General features: G+C 37.9%; 1 protein-coding gene across 2 annotated transcripts in view; it reads left to right on the top strand.

The window, feature by feature from the left end:
• Nucleotides 1–1,107: 1,107 nt before the first annotated feature.
• samd7 (sterile alpha motif domain containing 7) overlaps nt 1,108–5,511 on the top strand; it is a 10,420-nt gene continuing 6,016 nt past the window's right edge. The window contains exon 1 of one of the 2 annotated variants that reach the window (XM_008434455.2): nt 1,108–1,383. The gene's annotated coding sequence lies outside the window, so the exon portion shown is untranslated. Of the gene's footprint in view, nt 1,390–5,511 lie in introns of both variants that reach the window. The other variant, XM_008434454.2, reaches the window with a different exon arrangement.

The raw sequence follows: 5,511 nt of genomic DNA, 5'->3' as shown, positions 1-5,511 counted from the left end.
TAATGAAGTGTTTCTGTGCTTTACATCATTGTAGAGAAATGTTGGGCAACTCTTCTTTGCAGAATTGTTCAGTTCAGCCAAAGTGGAGGAATTTTAAATATAAACAGCATTTTTATCAAGCAGATTTGGGTCTGGACTTTGAGAAGTCAACATTAATTTTTGACTCATTTGTTAGTGTGYTTACTGCTGAGCTGGAGAAACCAACACGGCTGCTCAACGTCCAATMCTGACTTAGAATTTCTTCTGGTTGAGAATTATACGCTGCTGTATGGCTGCTAGACATTGCAGCCTACTTCATGCTGTCAGACAGGTTCTACAGTAATTTCCTGATGTTACACACCTGATCATAATTAGATGTTTGAGTCAAAGTATTCTGAAATATGTCGTGGAAGCTTAAAATGATTGAAAATCTATTTGTAAAACATTTCTGTACCGATAACAATAATATAACTCTTGATCAAATAGTGCATTCATCCTTAAAAGAGGCTCCACTGCCTGCAGATTGAACAGAGGGATTCAGATTCAGCCCCATGTCGCCCCCTCTGTCCCACCCCTCCATATTGTTTCTGCTGTTTGGCTAATTTTCTTTGCTGCCCACCAACTGTGAACGACTAGCTCCTCACTCGGCATTAAAGAAAACATCATTCAAAGTGCAGACCCCTCCTTTAAGCTTGGTTAGCACAAACTGTCAGATTAGGAGGTCTGAGAGGATGATCCAGCCAACATTCAGTCGGATTTCTGCCAAATTACCACCAAGCATGTTTGGGTCAGCTCTTTTGCACCCTGGGGAGCACAATACTCCTGACACCCAAACTAGACGTGTGTAAAAAAAAAACAAAAAAAACAGAGATTACAAGACTGATCAGTGGAGCTGTTGCGGTCCACAAACAGCAGCGTTCAGTTTCTCTGCATGGTGCCACTAAGCAGCGAAGGAGGGGGCTGGCCATTTTGCCACTGGAAAAGGAAGCTAAGCATTTAGGTGTCTTAACTGTGGCCTAAAGTGCTAACACGGGATTAGTGAGGTAAACGTTGAAAGAGGTTTAGCACTCCATGCTTAGGGACCAGTGCTGCTTCAGTAATTACACATCAGTTGCAAGGTGCAGCGGGTGGTTGGATGGGAGATCATAGTGATGTCAGGACAGGGAGGGCTTACCGCAGGAGATAAGGCCAGCTAATGGAGATGAAGTGAATCGGTATTTAAAAGGTCTCTCTTAGTTAAGGCACTTTGCTGGCAGCAGATTGTGCTCACTCCGCTGCCCAGTTGGATGCTGAAGGAGACACAGAGGAGAGACGAGCTCTTATCGGTTTGAAGTTACCTTCAGGTTGTATTTTTGTTTTTTMTTTTCACCTGAATTGCAGTTTCACCTGAAAGCTCTTGCCAAGGTAAAGGTAAGTCACTAAAAATGTTTTTTTTGAGTCTTTTACTGCAACATATGCTGCATAAAACATAACCTCATAGGTTGATAAAATTAACCAAGCWTCTAACAACAAATTAATTTTTTTCTGTTTTGTTAAAATTCCATGTGAGAAACTAGTTTGCATCAGCAAGAAACTTTATACAACCAACTAATACTGTTGTAATTACTCTATTAAATAAGCGCTTAAAATCCTCAGTTAATCAAATACAGTAATTAGTTCAGCTTCTTCACGTGGGTCRGTWGTAATCTGAAGGAAAAAGAAATAAAACAGGTTAAGCTAGCATTTTACTACGGGAAATTGTTTCTGAAAATGATATTCATGATGCACAAAAGTCTCAAGAAATGCAGTCAGCTTCATGCAGCTGCCAGAATGTGCATGGCTCCAACCTGTGTGTGTTGTGTTGGGGGATTAGGAAGGACTAGACATCGCTTCTGTCTTGTCTGATATGACCTCCTCAGGACTCCATCTAAGTTGTCAGCAATTTTTCTCTTTAATTCATTCTTGTAATGAGATTAACCAGGCAACTGCAAATCCGAGGAGTCCAATCCCCGGATTTGGCAGCTGTGGTGTGGCCTCTGCTCGCTGAAGGAAATACGGCAGAGGTGGTTGTGTTTTTTTTCTATGCAGCTCTCCTTTCGTGACAGTTTCACTCGCACAAAACTACATGATGCTTAAAATGTGCATGTAAGATTTGCTTACCTCAGGAAAGTGAGCTGAAGTTCAAAGGTTCATTGGAGAAATCCAAACAGCAATATGCTGCAAGTTGGAGCTCGTGTTTAGCCTATAATATATTGTGTTTGTATTTCAGTCAGTACATCCAATTTTTAAAAAGTATAGAGAGGAAAACTGATGGAAAAAATGTCAATAAAACAAYTCTCGTTGAACTTTGCTGGCTCGCTTAGCTTTTGCTCATGTAATAATTTGTTTTCTGAAGCTTATGCTTGTGTTTTACTGTAGCTACAATTGTTGGGTTGGTTCTTTTACACATACTTGGGTTATTGTGCCTGAACAKTTTTGTTCTCTTAGGATAAAATAAATATTTTATTTGCTATGTAAAGTTAGCTATGTTCAACATTTACTCTTTTAACYAAAGATTTGCTCATAAAGTTAATAGGGACGGTCAGTATTAGAAAAATCACTTGATCACTAAAGCTAATGCTAGCTTAATAAACTKCTGATTAATCAAGCTAGCATTAGCATTTACATGTTGACCAAACAAWTGTTCATAAAGTCAATATAAAAATGAAGTATTAGGAATGATCAAAAATTAGCTTTGATTTTATGCAGCACAGTTATTCGCTTATGCTAACATTAGCTTTTTTAGCGCCAATCTATGCTAGCACTAGTACAACATTTAAACTTTGACTAAAAAATTGCTCAGTCAAAGTAAAAKGAAGCTCTTAAATTAAAAATATATTTATTAATCTTATGCAGAATGGATGTAGTTAYTTGAGATGATTTATTTCAGCTAACATTAACATTTTAGTTCCAAAAGYAGTTTGTGGCGCTAAGTGGTCAACATTGATACATTCACCAATTTGGCATAAAATAAAGTGGTTTTAGAATATTAGCATAAAATTATTTATAATAGGCTGCACAGTGGTGCAGTTGTTGATTTGAGTTTGTTCACTTTTACAAATATTGACCTATTGACTGCTAAGTAGTTAGCATAACCTAAGACTTACTTTTTTTGACACTCAAGCTATGAGAAAATATTCTTTCATGACGTCAATAGAGATTAAAAAACAAAAATAAGCATCATTGTTCCTAAATTGCAGAGTGCTGCGGTCATTTATCATGTATGTTTACTAAAGGGAACGTTAGGATTTTAGCTAAGTGTGGTTAGCATTGTTAAACGTTCACATATTGGTCAGTAATGGATAGTTCCTGTGAGTTCTTCTGTGTATCTTTATAGGGACTTTGACTTCCACCCACATTCCAAAATGGAGTATCGAGTTTATTAGACTCTAAATTTACTTTGGGGTTCAACATCCTGTTTCTGTTTGAGAGTCTTATTTTCAACAATAACAAGACTAGTTCTAATCTTGAGTGAGACAATAGAGGCGTTAACAGTGATGTGTCCAAAGTTGTGGCCCACAGACRAATGTCWCACCCCAGCAGAACTCGCCTTTAAAAATGATCTTTGTTGACGAGATCTGYGGCCATCTTTTAAGGAGAGATTGAAAACATAAGAAAATACAACACATTAGACTCCCTCAAAAAATGAAATTGTAWATCTTTCTTTAAGTAAACCAAATGTGCAGAACCCTTACTGTCTTTTGGCTCAACAATGAAAAGCTAACTATTCTGTTCATTTCGTTAAAATATTTTGTGTTTWACAGGTAAAATTATATAAATATTTCAAAATAATATTTTAGCRTCTCTAATTTAAAATTAAATCAAACTTTTGGTCATAAAAATAAACTAAAACTGGCAGATAAGACCTGAATGTGTTTGGCAAACCATCTGAAGCTGGCATCCTCTTTTCATCTGAATTAATCTAAAGGGCTGTTTCACCATTTTCACTGCAGTCTGGACTGCATCATCTCTAGTTTGAAATAAAAAAAATGCAATTAAACTTGAACTAGATTATTCTAAGATGAAGACAGATTCTCTAAAACACAGTTCAACATTTGTGAAGCTTTGATGAGATGAGAATGTTTAGCTTMATAGACACACAGCTAAAATCTCATTAACATTACACCTCTAATATGAGGAGGTATTTGTCCTGTCACTTTTGATTCATGGGATGATCGGTTAAGTTTACCTTAAATATTACTTTATAGTCACTTATTTGCAGCTTTTACATAAAAAGGGTAATAGGCTTCTTGTTCTTGTCTTTGTTTGAGATAAAACAGGAAACATAAAGTCCTTCAAATTTAGCTTTTTCTCTACTCAAAACAAACTGAACAACTTTTCACCATTAAAAATGTAGATTTTTGTGGACTCTTTCTTTACTCAGATGAAGCTGCACATTTCACAAATCTTAAATACTGTGAGCGTAAACCTGGGGGATTTCAGTTTCCACTCCTGTTTTAGAAATAAAAAYWTTTTTTAAAAGTCCTTTCCGCTGATTTGCTGATGTTAGTGTTTGTGACACGGATAAGGAAGGTGCTAGATGTAGCATGCGTTCGCGCCACATAGCTCCACATAAACCGATTGCTTCCCCAGATTTATCCACAAGGTGTTTTTGGGACATCCTGGGAGCTAATGGAGACTAATAGGCTTAGCACTTAGAGGTGTATTGTCCGGGATGCTTACTGGCAAGGTTTGCTAAGGGTAAAACTCTAAACGTGCGGATTACCTCTAACACATCCCTTTAAAGTGCTGTATAGCCAGGACTTAGCTAATAGGATCCTGGGGGTAGCAGGGGCCTGGGAAGGTGGGGATGGGGGAGTGGGCCGGGCCAGCAAGGTCAGCAGATGTAGGCAGCAGACTGTTGCAGGACTAACAGAGGGATTACAGCCCTCAGATTACACGGCTTTCAGAGGGAACTTGAGGGACTGTGGATAATGCATGATGCCTTGGGGCATTTTTTTCATGGCAGCATTTGTCTGGAAGGAGCTGGACATCAGAAACGATAAAAGTGCACAGTTAACACATGCCTGACAAACATATCAATCATGTGCTGCTTTAATTAGCCTAAGAGAATTAATTTAAAGGGGCGGCCAGAGACATTCATGTTTGCTGCTGCAGGTTGGCCCTTAATTAGCAGAACTGGATTACTGAGTCATTTACAGTATCATATTTTGAAATGGGATTTGGGCAATACGGGGAGGCTAATTTATTTTTACAAGCTGCAAATTAATGCTTGTCTCAGTGCTAGACTTGAATCGTGACTAAACGTCCTTACAAGGATAGAAAAAGACGACAAAATCATCGGCAAAAGAGCATATTTGCTGGCCTTTGCACAGGGAGAGGATTTGGATTTACAGATTAATTTTGTGATGAAGGTTACAGCCAAGGTGGATTTAAGATTATTAGTTGAGTTTGAAAGGTGAGATTAAGGGTGAGAGGATAATGTGGTGGATGACATCTCCAAGGGGAGCTTTAGAAAAGATCAAATTTAATGTAAGGAAACGTTAAAAAAAA

This window comes from Poecilia reticulata, linkage group LG17, assembly GCF_000633615.1.
Source record: "Poecilia reticulata strain Guanapo linkage group LG17, Guppy_female_1.0+MT, whole genome shotgun sequence".
NCBI classification, from domain to species: Eukaryota; Metazoa; Chordata; class Actinopteri; order Cyprinodontiformes; family Poeciliidae; genus Poecilia; species Poecilia reticulata.
Note: the sequence above shows the minus strand (reverse complement) of the source record. Positions and strands in the feature narration are given on the sequence as shown.